At 39.6% G+C, this 16,768-nt stretch overlaps 1 protein-coding gene across 7 annotated transcripts in view; it reads left to right on the top strand.

Moving 5' to 3' along the window:
* Positions 1-16,768, top strand: part of DENND4A (DENN domain containing 4A) — a 139,243-nt gene that overhangs the window by 13,035 nt on the left and 109,440 nt on the right. For 3 of the 7 annotated variants that reach the window (XM_038580755.1, XM_038580753.1, XM_038580752.1), the window contains exon 1: positions 1,779-1,982. The exons of 1 other annotated variant lie outside the window; for it this stretch is intronic. The gene's annotated coding sequence lies outside the window, so the exon portion shown is untranslated. Of the gene's footprint in view, positions 1-1,772; positions 1,983-16,768 lie in introns of those variants that run through there. 3 more of the 7 variants (XM_038580751.1, XM_038580749.1, XM_038580754.1) reach the window with 2 other exon arrangements.

Here is a 16,768-nt window from a genome sequence, read left to right as displayed (position 1 = left end):
TAGGCAACTATAAATGACACTAACATGACTTACAAAACACTTAGAAATAATTTACATTATTTAACAATTTTCAGTGAAAGCAGTATTTTTCTGTATAGTCTTACGTGATGCTCATACATTTTCATTAAGGAAACTGAAAATCAGAATATATAATTTGACCAACTTATTGAACAAGCTCAACCTGAGGTCCTTTTTGTTTTGTTTTACAAAACTGAAATCCAGTTCTTTGGCCCGTATGTCACCTGAAATATAGATGTCATACTGCAAACATCACTGTTCCCAACTTCTTTGCTCTAATGGCTTTCATTTGCAATTTCAATAAAATCTGATCTCGTTTCTATATTTTCCTAGGCCTTGGGGAATGGGCCCTCAGTCATCTTTCCTGACTCATTCCAGGTTTCTCTTTAAATTTGGATTTTCCAGCGCCAAAGACTCCACTTAGTTGTAATAGAGAAGGTCCTTATTACCACAGGTCCTTTGCACAGCCATTCCCTCTGCCTTAAACAATTCCCCAGGGCATTTCTCACATTACTGACCCCTCATCCCTCAGATGAGCCTTCCCTGACCTCTCTGGTTTTGCTTTTTTTTCTTTTAACTTATCCTATTATTGGCTCTCCTAGAATTCTGTTCATAACCTTTATACATGTTTTCCTCCAAAATGCATCAAGTACTTATTGTCCCTCTTTTCCCAACTAGTCCGTTCCATGAAAGCAGATGTTTTTTCTGTCTCCCTCAAGGCTGTGTCCCCTCAGCACTTCTTTGTGCTTCAATGAATGTTTGTTGACCGACTGAATGAATGCAATGGGAGAGATGGAGATAGGAAACAGAGCTGTAAACTCGGTTAATAAAGGGGGTTAATGCCTATTCTGTGCAACTGAGAAAGTTGATTTGAAACCAAAGGGACTTTCAGGGTCCTATTTCCTCCTTCATTTGACCATGGAATAAGTATCTAACATTCATCGAGTACTTTCGGGCACCAGGCTAAGCACTCACATGTATTATACAATTTAACCTCAGAATAACCTCGCAGCAGTAATCAACCTTTATTACCCTCATTTCTCAGAGGCAATTTGCCAACAGCCACTAATGGTGGAGCCATAGCCAGGTTTAAGTAGGCCATATGCCATTACTCCAATGTAATCGACACCCCTTGAGTCAACAATAGGACTTTTTATCAACGTACTTTTCAGAGAACCCCCCTAAATTCCCCATTTTACCTGACCCTCGGTATCTTGGGACCGAAACCTACTAGGTGGTTGCTAAGCCGTCAGGGGGTTTCCTGGGGAGGTCTGAGCGCCCTCGGTGTAGGAGCAGCCGCCCAGACAGACGCGCGGTGCTCGGGCTAGGCACTGTCAGGACTCCCGCGGCTGCTGGGGAAGAAGGAGGAAACGGGTCAGTTGGCCCAAGACGCATCCCTGCCCCCGGGGGTGGTGAAAGGGGAAGGGAATGTGTTTCGCACCCACGCCCGCCTCAAGCCTCGGGATCTCCCGACCGCAGGGGGAACCAGCGCGCATTTCCCCAGCCACTGCTTGCGTCACGGGCCAGCGCGGCTCAGCCCCGCCCACCTGCCCCGCCCATCGCAGCGCGGGGCGCTAGGACCCCGCAACCCTCAGCCCGGCCCGGCCCCGCCCTCTGGGGCGGAGCCTGGCTAGCGATTGGTGCTTCTGAGCCGCGATGCCCGCCCCCGCCCCTCCGTCACTGCCAAGATGGCACCGGTCGCAGCGGCGGCGGCCGCGGCGGCTGGAGCCAGAGAAGGAGGCGGAGGCAGCCTCGGCTGCGAGGGGAGGGGGAGTCCCGTCTGACTGAGACGGCAGGCCTGGGCGGGCGGGGGTGCCGCGCAGGGCGGAGCGCCGGGCTGGGGATGAGCTAAGCGGGTTCCGAGCGCCGCGGCGTTCAGCCCCTCGTGTCCCGCCGCCGTCGGGAGGGGACAGGGCGCCCCTCTCCAGGCTCGACCCGCTGCTCGCGCTGGAGGCAGCGGCGAGGTGAGTGCGGGGGTGGCGGCGGCGCGGGCGGCGGCGGCATGTGGAGCTGTCACGGCCCGGAGCGGTGACAGCCGGGGTCGGGGGAGCGGGGTCAGCCGGGCGCGGACGGCCGCGACCTCCGCCCGGGGGGCTTCTGGGAGCCGGGCGGCCCTCCGCGAGCCGGGTCCGGGCTGGGTGCGCTCCGGCGCGGCGCGGCGGGGCCGGGAGTAGCGTCCGCACCTCTGTGTCGGACGCGTGGGGGGCTCCGGTGTTTTCATTCCAGATTTTCTATTCCGGGCTGGCTTGGGGCTCCTGTTGTTGGGAGGTGCGGGCGGGGGGGGGGGGGGCGGCGGATGGGGTGGGGGCGGGGGCGGTGAGAGGGGAGGTCCTGAGCTGGGATTTTGACAAGCCCGTTACGTAAGCCGGAGGTGGCCTTCCGGAATCCCACCTGCTCGAGATTTTAAACAGGCGGCAGCGGGAGCCTGCGTGGCTCCCCGAGGCCCGATTTTCCTCCCAGGCAGGGGTCGGCTTGGCCAACCCCGGCCAGCGTGGGGCCGGGTTACGGTTCAAGTTGGTCAGTTGCATTTTGTGTGTGTGTGTGTGTGTGTGTGTGTGTGTGTGTGTGTATTTTTGCAGGGGGGGAGGGCGTAAACGTTTCTGGTCGCCACCATTCCCTTTGAAGTTTATCGCTTTGGGTGGGGAGGGAGGTGGGGGGGGTGGAGAGAAAAGAAAAAAAAAAAAAAAAGCTTGTGCCCGAAAACTGGGTCGCAGCGACAGCTTTTCATTATCGTGCATTTAAATGACAGATGTGCTGGAAGATTTTTGTTATTGTTCCAGAGTGCTTTTAATGCAAACGTACGGTTACAGCCTGGAGGCTTAGAGAAGGGTTTTTCTCTTTTTCTTTTCTTTCTTTCTTTCTTTTTTTTTTTTTTTTCTTTCCACACCCCCCCCCCACCTCCCTCCCCACTCTCAAAGGAAAAGTCAGGACAGTTATTTGTTGTTTGCAACAGCAGGACAGGCGTCAGTCAACAGGCGTGTATTTATTTGTGGGGAAAACGCGTGCCAGCCAGCTAGAGAGACTCGTGAGGACAGAAATCGTATCACTCTGTGAATGTTATTCTTTCCAATGCATTGTGCGTTAAGGAAAATAATAGCCCGAGTGTGTGTGTAAGAGGCAATTTTGCAAGATTGCAAGCTGTCGTTTGGTTGTATGTATAGTCTCTGTTTTCTGCTTGCCCGAATCTACCTCTTCTGTCCTCTTAAGGGAAGGAGGCGGAGACACCTGTAAACAGCGTAGCCCAGGTTACACTAATCTATTGTAGTACATTTGAGATTATTGTAAAAAGTAGTCTCTGGGGGACCTAAGATTAGGTAATAAGTAAGGACTCTTGGGCAAGTTGTTCAGTTTACGTTTCGAGTAGATAGTGCTGTGATCCAGCTTTTGAAAACTTAAGCATACAGAATTTCTGAGCTATTTGAACCCTGTTTGAACTTATAATGAAACAAAAGCTTGTATTCGGCTTCTTTTATGGGAACTCTGTTTTGTTTTGGCCAGAATTAAACATTTGGGGCAGCTCTTACTTCGTTTTCACAATTTCCCTTTGAACTGCAGCTCTCAGGAGTGCAGACTAGCGTATATCATTGCCATTATCCTCAATATATATACTATATGTTACATAATTTTCATTTTCTGAATGATGAAAGATAGACTTGCTTCATTGTGGAATTTTTAAAGAATCTACTTTTTAGGAAAATTAATTGGTCTTGACATCAGCCCAGTAGAAATAAGAGTAAATTTTGGCCTAAGTTTTAGATTTATATCTACAAATTTATACTTCAAAATTGGCGAAGCGATATAAATTTTTTGTTTGTGCAAGAGAGCCAGGAAGCTGATGCTGATTTGTTCTGAACTTTTCCACATGAATTATCACTGGCTTAAATAGTTATTGATTCTTAAGCGCTTGGAGCTGTTGGCCTATTTATGGCAGCTTGAATAATATTTGGGATAATTGGAAAGCGATAACAAGGAATAGAATATATGATATTTATTAACTCAATGAAAAATAATAAAAATCATGGAAGAATTGTAGAAGAAAACTTATTTTTTTCATTGAGTGATATTTACACTATCTTTTTTGTTTCCAGAATTCTTCTAAGCATTCTACTTACTATGGAAACCTTAAGCACTGATAGAGATATATATCACAAATCTTGTATCATCCCTACTTAAATCAATGGCGCATTATTCCAAGTGAAAAACAAGAGTGGCTCTAGCAAGAAAATTGACTTGTCATTCTTGTCCTCTCTGATGTCTGAGATTTAACTTGGGGCTTTCCTCTTTCTAACCAGATGTGGAAGAGGAGAATCCCGAAGAAAAGTTGATTAAAAAAAAACTTCTTCATTGTTTGTTTAATGCCCTAGATTATTGATCATTGCTCAGTAGAATTTATGAGTTGTGGAGAAGTGAAGCATTCCACACTTTATTACTGTATGTCCTAGTTATCACTTTGAATTCTAAAACAGCATACAGAACTTTATACATAAAAAGGATTAATATATGTGGTTTGTTATTGTAGTAGTAAAAAATTTATAATAGTCAAAATGCCATAAGATAGAGGAATAGTGAAACAAATGATAATCCATGTGGTAGATGCAGTTATTAAAAGTCACATTTTCAGAAATATTTTCTGGCATGAGAAAGTACAATATAGCACTGAGAAAAGTCGGAATATATGGAATATACTTTACTGTTACTTATATCACATATACATGGCAAAATGGTAGGAAATAAATATTTTAATAAAATATTAAAAGGTACCTGGATGATGGGATTATAGGCCATTTTTATTTTAGTGTTTATACTTTGTTGTAATAATCACAAGAGCAACATTAAAATATTTTCAAGGGTCCTGGGAGAAAATCCTGAAAATCCCACATTACCACTGCTCCAAAAGAGAGACTATCTTATGATTCATTGTTAGAAAGCTAACTTGAAGTATGGTGCTTATGCAGTACGCAGTGATGAAAAGAGCTAATAATTTGGAGGAAGGCGCTCTCCTGGTTACCAGGCACTAACCTGGTAATGGTTCTACATATTTAGATGCTTATGTTAATATACATTGTTCATCTCCAGCCTCTTCTTTATTCGGACCTTACACCCGAACTGTTCTATATTGATAGTGCCACCTATTGATGGACTGCTTGACTCAGTTCTTTCCTCTTTACCCCATCAAGTCAGGAGATAGCAGCGTTTGAATGGTTATGAGGTGCTCAGTATTTTGCTAGTCACTGAAGATGCAGAGGTAAATGAAACATGATTTTTCTCCTCAAACTCTGGTTGCAAACCCTTTCTTTTTTTCTTGGGCCATCAGTGCCTACTGTGTACTCTGCTTTTTCTGTTTCACTGCTCATGGCCTGGCACCTCAGCCAGTATCTTTTTGCTGGTGCTCATATTCTCTCTTAATTTTCTTTATGGGAAAATATGTTTTGATGGTCCAAACAACCAATTTACAAATAGTTTGGAACATTACTTGATTGTATGTTGGAGAATATATTCAGAAGGGCTGTGCACGTATGTTCATCTACGGCTGTTATTTTTAAAGTGTGTGATAATTTCTCGGTGCCTCCTTGTTTCCTTCTTTTAAAGAGTACAAACAAGTAGAAACCAATAGGGAGAAGAGACAAACTATTAAGAAAAAAGGTGGATAGATACCAAGAGAGTTTTCCTGCTGGTGCTATACTTTATTTTCACCAAGAATTAGTGAGTCATCAAAATGTATAGTAAGAGGTACTGTTTCTGCTGTTCTTATAGTATCTCTTTGGATGCATATAAAAATGCATTTTCCATGTACATGCATACATAAACTCACAGTTTAGCTGTTTTCATTTCCAAATAAAAGCTGAAATAGGGAGATAGGAAATTTCTTAAATTTCCTTTCATTTTTACTGTAATATTTTATAGATGAGACTTTTTTCTGGAAAGCTTTAAAAATACAGAAAATTACCAAAAATACTTTTGGTAATAAGTACACGTATACTCACCATACAGAATGTTAACATTTGTTTCATTTTTGCTTCAGAAATATTTTTATTATAAAAAAAACTGTATATCATATATCATAGTTATCACACTGGATACTAGAAGTAGAACTTTATACTGTACTTGGACATTGCTGATCAAGGTAAAGTCCCTTTTGCTGTCCTCAGTTTCATCCTCCCTTGTCTCTCTTCATATCCCCTCCAGAGGCAATGGCTATGATAGATTTGCTGTATATCCTTCCATATTATCTTTTAATAAACTTTACATATGAACACTACATGGCTTTACTTTCCATGCTTTTGGAGAGCTGTGGGCGTTCAAGCCACTCCCTTGCTTTAAATCTGGACTCTGCTACTTAATAGTTTTGTGACCTTAGGCAAATTTTTAAATCTTTCCATGCCTCCATTTCCTCATCTATCAGATAGGGATAATAGATCCGCCTACCTCATAAGGTTGTTGTAGAAAGCAAGGGAGTCTATTTATTAAGGTGTTTAAAACAGCCTGGCTTTTTGTTTTGTTTTTTTAATATGCTGGCAAATTTTTTTTAAAAGATTTTTATTTATTTATTCATAGAGACAGAGAGAGAGAGAGAGAGAGAGGCAGAGACACAGGCAGAGGGAGAAGCAGGCTCCATGCAGGAAGCCCTACGTGGGACTCGATCCTGGGCTTCCAGGATCACACCCCAAGCTGCAGGCGGCGCTAAACTACTGCGCCACAGGGGCTGCCCTATGCTGGCAAATCTAAGCAGCTGTTAATATAATTTTATCGTGGTTTACATATTTTGAAACTTTTAAAATTTTTACCCCACTCTTCCATCCTTGTTGGCCCAGTAGGTCTGGCTCGTTGATGTTGGACTGGTGTGTAATGTTCATTAAATGAGTATACTGCTATTTATCATTTACTCTACTGATGAGTGTTGATTGTTTTTATTTATTACGTATTATAACAGTGCCTTGTGAACATCCTTGTATCTCCTGAAGCACATACCAGTGTTTCTCCAGGTCATATACCTGATTGTCAAATGGCGGAGTCTTAGGATATAAGCATTCTTCTCTGTACAGGGTATTTATTGGATATTGACAAACATTTTCTGTTCCTCCGTACATACCAACAGTTAATGTTGTCAGACTTGTGATTTTTTTCAGTATGATTGGTGTGAAATGGCATTTCATTTTCTCTTTTTATTTCCTTTATCTTTTCTTTTCTTTTTCATCTTTTCTTATGTATGACCATTTTTGGTGTCTCTGTACCTGTTTTTTATACATTTTCTATTGGGCTATCTTTTTTTTAATGCTCTGTAGGAGGTTTTTTTGGTTTGTTTTTAAATATATTCAAGATAGTTACAAATGTTAGTGAAGTTTGTTGGTAAAGTTTGTTTTTATTTGTTATTTGAAGTTTCAAATTTCTTGAGCAATGGCCATTATGGACTTAAGTTATTGTGAATTTTATACTATAGTATATTGTTACTAGTGAACTTTCCAATGTACTTCCTTAAAATATGTATCTAAAATTCTTCTCCTTTTGAAACTATGAAGAGATGTAATGTACTGTAAATATATTTTACCTAAAACTTTTTAAACTTTATGTACTTCAAAAGCCAGGTGGAATTTTTATCAACATAATTAGAAACACAATTTTTCTTTAGCCCAAAACATGAGTACTGTTTGAGTTTTCTGCCTTTAAAGTGCTTACCAACTAAGGAATAAAACTGCACACCTATTAAGTGACCATAGACACTTACATGTACAATATTGTAAACTGTTTATCAGTGTTCAGATTGTTTTGCACAGTACTAACTGGATTTCTGTTTTTGTCCAATCTACTATACACGACTTAAAGGACTAAAATTAGTCTGATTAAGCTAATAACTTCCCTCTTATTATTATCATTTTAAGTAAATTTAATTTAGAGTAGTTTTATATTTACAGGAAAGTTGCAGGGAGTTACCCTGCACCCAGTTTTTTCCCTGTTAACATCTGACATTTCTATGTTACATTTGTTACAACCAAGGGACAACATTGGAACATTACTATTAACTAAAGTCCATATTTTACTCGGATTTATTAGTTTTTACCTAATGTCCTTTCTAGGTTCCAGAATCCTGTCCAGAATACCATAGTACATTTATTTAGTCCTCATGTTTCCTTTGGCTCTTCTAGGCTGTACCGACTTCTTAGATTTTCCTTGTTTTTGATGGCCTTGATAGTTTTGAAGAGTTGGGGTCAGATATTTTGTAAAGTGTCCCCCAGTTTGGGTTTGTCTGATATTTTTCTTAGAGTTAGACTGGGGTTTAGGTTTGAGGGAAGATGACCCCAGAGGTAAAATTCTCTTCTAATTACATCGTCTCAAGGGTACATACTATCAATATGCCTTATCAGTGATATTTTTAACCTTAATCACCTGGTTGAAGCAATGTTTGCCAGGTTTCTCTACTGTAAAGTTTTCCCATACTCTACTTTTTGGAAACAAATACTAAGTGGAGACCACACTTGGTGGGTGGGGAATTAAATTCCAACTCCTTGATGGGGAATATTGGTAAAATTATTTGGAATTCTTCTGTAAGGGAGATTTTTCTCTTTTCTTCCATTTACTCATTTATTCAATCTATATAGACTCAAGGATATTAGTTTTCTAACTATGGGTTATTATCCTATACTACTTCATTTTGTTGTTTAAATTGTTCTACCTCTTTCAGGTTAGTTCCTGTGACCCCAATAGGACATACACTATTGTTTTGTGGTTTTTTTAGTACCTCTTTACTTTCTGGTACTACAAGGTCCTCCAAACTTATCTGCATATTCCCTGCCACAGTCCTACAATTAATCATTTCTTCAAGGATCCCTGGTTACTTCTTTTAGCGAATGGCATTAGAAACCAAAATCTGGGCACTGGGTGTGCCCATTGCTATGGGGATGTCATTGCTTTTAGGCCTTCTCTGCACAGAACTAGGAAATGACTATATGCATATTAATTCACATATACAAACATACAGCTATTTTGTATCTATCCATATGAAGCTAAATATGAATTTATACTATTATTCTTTGACTCAACTTTAGTACCATCAGGTTCATTCTAGCTGTACTGCTTGCTTATCTGTAACCTCCCTCCCCAAAAGTAAGAAACCTGACTCTCACTATCTGTCATCCATCCATTTACTTATTTGGTCATTCCTGTCATAAATGTACAACAGAAACAACTGTACCAACTAGAGCATTTTTATGTACAGTTCTTTTGTCTTTAGTTTTAGAGTTTCCAGTCAAAACACTGTTTTCCACAGTTATGTAGATCAGAACTTTCCAGAACCTTTTCCCCCATCCTCCATATTTTAATTTTACTTTTTATAAATTAGTCTAAATCACATAGTAATTATATCTTATCGAAAATTTATCAAAACTTATCAAAAAGTTATCAAAACTTTCCTTGCTTAATTATGGAGCCTTAGTTCTATATGACCTTTTTTTTCTTTTCACTTTTGTGACAAAAAAAGAATAATAAAATCCTGTATGTGAAGGTAGTATTTCTTGAGGTTTAGCCAGAACAGTACTCCTTCATTTGCTTGTTAGTTGACATCTTTATGATTTTGACTGAGATTTTTTTTATAGCTTCAGATATTTTTAATAGTACATGTTGAGATATGTGGAGCATTTAGTATTTAGTGGAGCATTAAAGATCATTGCTAGTAAACAAATACATAATTGAGTGCTCAGAATGTACGTGTGTTCTTACAATAATTTATTTTTTATTTTTTGTTCTTACAATAATTTTATATGAATTAATTCATTTAATTCCCTCAAGAAGTGGGGGTGGGGGTAAGTACTTTATTATTTTGCCTCTTTTAAAGATGAGGAAATTAAGACACTGAGAGATGAAGCAACTTGTCCAAGGTCACATGGCTAGTTAGTGGCAGAACTGGAATTTGAATGCAGCTGGTCTGACTGTGGAGCCTGCCTTCTCAATCACTTTTATATTACCTCTAAACAAGAGAAGTTCAAAGAATGGTAAGAGTTATGAATGAAGTAAAACAAGATGATTTGAGAAAATGACTGGAAGAGGGTAGTTTCTCAGGAAGTCCTTTCTTAAGAGATGATATTTGACAGAAAGAGTCAGTTATGTGAAGAGCTGAGGAAAGAGGGGTCCTTGTGGGAAAGCATCAGGTGCAAAACTTTGCAGTACAAGGGAGTTTGGGATGAGAACAGAAAGGCATCCAACACAGAAAGCCAAGTGTAGTGAGCAAGGAAAAAACAGTCCATGAGAGCCTATATTGCTTATTATATGTGAGGTTCCATGGAATAAGTCATTCAATAATCAAAATAACCCATTATCTTAATTTTATAGATGAGAATATTGATAGAATACTCTGCATTAGCTGAAATTACCTTTTTCCTCCCATTTTTTTCTTTATCCCACTGCAGTCTAATTTCTACTTCCTGAAATAAACAATAACAATACTTTGGGCCATTTTCTCATGAAACTTTGCCCTTTGACTTCCACTGTGCCACCCTCTTCTGTTTATCCTGCCTGTCCCATAAAAAGCATTGTTCTTGGGATTGGTTGATTGCACTTCTCAGCCTTCACATTTTCCTTAGTAAGTCACAGTTACCTTTGGGGTTTCAGTCACTTGCCAGACTGTTTTTCCATTCATATCCATCCATCTTTCTTTTCTTTTCTTTTCTTTTCTTTTCTTTTCTTTTCTTTTCTTTTCTTTTTTTGTATTTATTTATGATAGTCACAGAGAGAGAGAGAGAGAGAGAGGCAGAGACATAGGCAGAGGGAGAAGCAGGCTCCATGCACGGGGAGCCCGACATGGGATTCGATCCCGGGTCTCCAGGATCACGCCCTGGGCCAAAGGCAGGCGCTAAACCACTGCGCCACCCAGGGATCCCCTCTTTTCTTTTCTCTTCTCTTCTCTTCTCTTTTCTTCTTTTCTTTTCTTTCTTTTCTTTCTTCTTTCTTGTATATTTTTTTATTGGAGTTCGATTTGCCAACATATAGTATAACACCCAGTGCTCATCCATCAAGTGCCCCCCTCAGTGCCCGTCACCCAGTCAGCCCATCCCCCCACCCACCTCACCTTCCAGTATCCCTTGTTCATTTCTCAGAGTTAGGAGTCTCTCATGTTTTGTCACCCTCTCTGATTTTTCCCACTCATTTTCTCTCCTTTCCCCTATAATCCCTTTCACTATTTTTTATGTTCCCGGTATGAGTGAAACCATGCTCAGCCATTAGAAACGACGAATACCCACAATATGCTTCGACGTGGATGGACCTGGAGGGTATTAAGCTGAGTGAAGTAAGTCAATCGGAGAAGGACAAGCATTTGTATCTTTCTAAAGCATCAGATTATTTTATCCAACTACTTATCACTTCAAATGCCACTGTCCAAACTGAATTTATGAACCTACCTGAAGTTTTGCTTGATCTGTTGTTTTCCAAAGACATCATAATTTACTATGGACTTCATCATCCCAGGAACTTAGGAGTCATTCATGATTCCTCCCCCTTTCTTTCTCCTTCCTCTCCATTTCCTGAATTCTGGCTTTATCTCCTAACTATATTCTGAATCAGCCCCTTCCTTAGCATCCCTGTTCCCAATTTTTTTTTTTTTTTTTTTTTTTTTTTTTTAGCATCCCTGTTGTAATCACTGGCTTGTTAGGAACTACTTCTTTACTTTGTTGCTGGCTTTCCTGCCTTCACTTTCATCTCCCTGAGATTCATTTTCTCAGTATTGCCAGATGGGTGTGTCTAAAATGCAGTTTGAGGGGATCCCTGGGTGGCGCAGCAGTTTGGCGCCTGCCTTTGGCCCAGGGCGCGATCCTGGAGACCCGGGATCGAATCCTGCGTCGGGTCCCGGTGCATGGTGCCTGCTTCTCCCTCTGCCTGTGTCTCTGCCTCTCTCTCTCTCTCTCTCTCTCTCTGTGTGTGTGACTATCATAAATAAATAAAAATTAAAAAAATAAAATGCAGTTTGAGGATTTTTCATTGGCTCCTCATTGTCAACTGGATAAAGTTGAATTCCTTACCATGTAGTTAAAACTGAACATGGTTTCGCCTCTGACTGGTTCTCTAATCTTAACTCTTATGATTTCTGCTTTCCATTTTCCACTCTAGCCACATGAACTACTTTTGAAGATTTCCTGAATATATAACTATTTCTGAATTTGTTGACCATTACTTATGCAGTTTTTCTGCTTGGAATAACTTCCTTTTCTCCTTCCCTTTTCCTTTTGCCTAACTCTTGCATTTTTTAAGACTCAGCCTAGGAGTACCTGGGTGGCTAGTTGCCTTCGGCTCAACGGCATACTCTTGGGGCCCTGGGATGGAGCCCCCACTGGGCTCCCTGCTCAGTGGGGAATCTGCTTCTCCCTCTCCCTCTGTGCATGCTCTCTCTCTCTCAAATGAATAAATAAAATATTTTTTAAAAATACTAAAAAAAAATAAAAATAAAAAAATACTCAGCCTAAGCATTACTTCCACCAGAAAGCCTTCCCATACCCAGACTCTTGACTGGATTATCAGGTCCCTTGTGAAATAATCTACTAGTAACTGTGTTATATCTCAGGCACCTAGAAACTGCCTGTCACAGCGAAGATACTCAGTAAGAATTTGTTGAGAGAATTATTATAGTGTTGGAAAGACAATATAAGGTCGTTGGCTCTGGATCCAGAATGTCTGGGAATGAAATCTGACTTGGCTATTTGACTACCTGTTGTTATCTCTCTGTACCTCCGTTTTTTTCCCTGTAAAATGGGAATAGTGAAGTCTTCATGAGTTTGTTGTGAAACTTAAATTTGTTAATGTAAGTGAACACTCAGAACAGTATCTGGCACTAAATATTCAAGAAATGCCCTATTATAGCTGTTGTTGCTCTCAGAATGTTTTATCTTTTTTTTAAGATTTTTATTTATTTATTCATGAGAAACACACAGAGAGAAAGAGGCACAGACAGAGGCAGAGGGAGAAGCAGGCTCCATGCAGGGAGCCTGACCTGGGACCTGATCCCGGGTCCCCAGGATCACGCCCTGGGCCGAAGGTGGCGCTAAACCGCTGAGCCATCGGAATGCTCCTCTCAGAATGTTTTAATTTATATATCTGTGTCTTCCCTCCAACCTGGAATTAGCAAATAAATGAACAAACCAACTAATCTTAGGTTTTAAAATGAAAGATATATTACTGGCTTTTGAGAATATCATGACAAGTTGACCATTAATCTTTTTAGTAGGTCCAACATTTCAATTTTACAAATTGAAATTGGCATTAATGATGATTAGCATTTCTTAATTCTATTATTTGAATTTCAGTACACTTAAAAAAGTTTTTTTTGGGTATCGTTGACACATAATGTTATATAGTGTAAGGTGTACAGCAGTAATTTGACTTATCTGTATGTTATGCTTTACTTACCACAAGTGTAGCTACCATCTATCACCATACAATGCTCTTACAGTATCATTGACTGTATTCTCTATGTTGTGCCCTTTATTCCTGAGACTTATTCATTCTATAACTAGAAGCCTGTGTCTGTCTCCCTCTCCCCTTCACTCATTTTGCCTATTCTCCCATCCCCTCCCCTCTGGCAACCATAAGTTTGTTCTATTTATAGGTCTAATTCTGCTTTTTTGTTTATGTTTTTTTAGATTCTGCATATGAGTGAAATCATATGATGTTTGTTTTTTTCCTCAGTCTGACTTATTTCACTAAGCAAAATACCCTCCAGGTCTGTCCATGTTGTCCCAAATAGAACAATCTCATCCCTTTTTTTAAACATTTAAATTTAATTTAGTTAACATATCGTGTATTATCCATTTCAGAGGTAGAATTTAGTGATTCATCAGTTGCATGTCACACACAGTGCTCAAAACATCAAGTGCCCTCTTTAATGCCCATCACCCAATTACTCCCCCCACCTCCCATCCAGCAATCCTCAGTTTGTTTCTTATACTTAAGATTCTTTTGTGGTTTCCCTCCTCTGTTTTTATCTTTTTTTTCTTCTCTTCTCCTATATTCATCTGTTTGTTTCTTAAATTTCACAAGTGAAATTATATGGTATTTGTCTTTCTCTAATTGACTGATTTCACTTAGTGTGATATCCTCTACTTTTTTTTTTTTTTTTTTAGATTTTATTTATTTATTAGACACAGAGAGACAGAGAGGCAGAGAGAGAGGCAGAGAGAGAAGCAGGCTCCAGGCAGGGAGCCCGACGTGGGACTTGATCCTGGGTCTAGGATCACGCCCTGGGCTGAAGGCAACGCTAAACCGCTGAGCCACCTGGGCTGCCCAATATCTTCTGCTTTCATCCATGTTTTTGCCAATCTCATCCTTTTTTATGGCTACATGATATTCCTACATATATATATTTATATATACATATATAGCCCACATCTTTCCTTATCCCTTCTTATGTAGAGGGACATTTAGGTTTAGCACACTTTTCTTATTAACCATACTTTTTAAACTCTAGTAATGCTCTTTATTTCCTCTTAACGTTCACATAGCTGATACTGTAACATTTAACGAATTAAGGTGAGAGGGTAGTAGCTCTGCTAAGATTGGGCTTTTTATTAATTTGAGAGATAAACTGAAGCATGTTGTAGAGAAAGATTGAACAAGGAGGCACAATGGGGAAATTAGAAAACTTCTGAACTACTGAGCTTCAGACCTGCTCAGTATCCCTTCAGTATTTGGTTTAAAATAAATTTACAGATGAAGTACTCATAATCAAATGTAATTCCAGTAAACATTCTAGAAGCAAGTAAAGTCATTAAAATTATTAATACCTCTGCCTTCTTCCATTATTGTAAACAATTGAAACTTCTTCAAATCTTTTTTTATTTTTTTTTCAAATCTTTTTTATGGTAATCACTGTTCAATTTTTCATAAACTTTTCCTTTTACCCTAAGTTTGTCCCTTACTTTTTTCTGAATACCACAACTGTCTATATAATCTTGGCAAATTGGATAGAAGTACTGTTTGTTTTGTTTTGTTTGTTTTTATCTCTGAACTTGCTGTTACATTTGTAGATTTTCCCACTCTTGCTCAACTTTGATTACATGAAACTGTCAATTTTTCTTACAAAAGTATATTTTGAACCTAGGAATGGTATGAGTTACTAAGTTACTGATATTCATTGTTCTTCACTCTCTGTTTGAAAATTGTTACTAAAGAAACTTATTGTGTTTTTTTTTAAGTCTGAGTTGCCAAAGAAAACTTTTTACTAATAAGCTAATATCAAAGAAACATGGAAAACCTAATATAACAGTCTTATTTTATTTATTTATTTAATTTTAAAATTTTACTTATTTATTCATGAGAGACAGAGAGAGGCAGAGACACAGGCAGAGGGAGAAGCAGGCTCCATGCAGGGAGCCCGACGTGGGACTCGATCCAGGGTCTCCAAGATTACACTCTGGGCTGAAGGCGGCGCTAAACCTCTGAGTCATCCAGGCTGCCCAAGAGTCTTATTTTAAAAGCCAGTGTGCCATGTAATGGTGGCACTATTAGGAAATGCTTCCTTTTTTTTTTAAGGGCATTGTCTTCTACCACTAGGTATGTTGGTTGAGGATTCTGAAGTGGTATGTTTTTTAAAGAAATAGGTACATGTGTATATGAAAAACTATATAATGATATTTAGGCTTATTAGATAGGACTGGCTGTCATTACCAGAAAAGATACAACTCTCATCCACTTTGTGGTCAAAATTGTAGTAAGCGAAAAAAAAAAAAAAAAAACTGTAGTAAGCGGTATTACTTTTCTTTTAAAAACAAGTTTTGTTCTCATAATCTCTAAAATATTCCCTATCCCTTAATCTCTGGATTTTTTCCTGTACTTTGAAATAGAATTTTATTCATACTGACTCACAACTATGCTGAAGTTGGATATATAGGCTGTTGTTTGAACCTGTATGGTTGGTGAATAGTTTTCATTTTCTTAGGCTGAGGAATGCCTGAAGATACCAAAGTAACAACCATTTTTTAACAAGGCTTCCCCCACCCCATGATTAACAGACATTTTTATATTCCTTCTTGACCTCTTCTATTTTGAGTTTTTTTGTTTTAAAGATTTTATTTATTTATTTATTTATTCATTCATTCATTCATTCATTCATGAGAGACACAGAGAGAGAGAGAGAGAGAGAGAGAGAGGCAGAGACACAGGCAGAGGGAGAAGCAGGCTCCATGCAGGGAGCACGACGTGGGACCCGATCCAGGATCTCCAGGATCAGGCCCTGGGCTGAAGGCAGCGCTAAACCCCTGAGCCACCGGGGCTGCCCTATTTTGAGGTTTTTTAAATCAAATGTCTTTTGTTTGTAAGTAACAGAAATCAAATTCAAACTAATGTTGTTGTTGTTATTTTTTAAAAAGAAATTAATGGGGGATCCTTGAGTGGCTCAGTGGTACTGCCTGCCTTCAGCCCGGGGCGTGATCCTGGGGTCCCGGGATCAAGTCCCACATCAGGCTCCCTGCATGGAGCCTGCTTCTCCCTCTGTCTGTGTCTCTGCCTTTCGCTCTGTGTCTCTCATGAATAAATAAATAAAATCTTAAAAAGAAAATTAAAAAAAAAAAAAAGAAAAGAAGTTAATGTTAATGGCAAGGATCCTGGAGATTTCACAGTACCCGAAGATAGAAGTACAGACAGGTTTCAACCAGGAACTGGAAACTCATCATTAATACAAGTGGCTGGTTTCTCACCACCCTGGGGCAGCATGACCTCTCTACTGTCTTCTCTGTTTTTCTCTAGCTACATTTTGTTTTTTACACTGTGTATAGCT

This window comes from Canis lupus, chromosome 30 (genome assembly GCF_011100685.1).
Source record: "Canis lupus familiaris isolate Mischka breed German Shepherd chromosome 30, alternate assembly UU_Cfam_GSD_1.0, whole genome shotgun sequence".
In the NCBI taxonomy this organism is placed as follows: Eukaryota; Metazoa; Chordata; class Mammalia; order Carnivora; family Canidae; genus Canis; species Canis lupus.
Note: the sequence above shows the minus strand (reverse complement) of the source record. Positions and strands in the feature narration are given on the sequence as shown.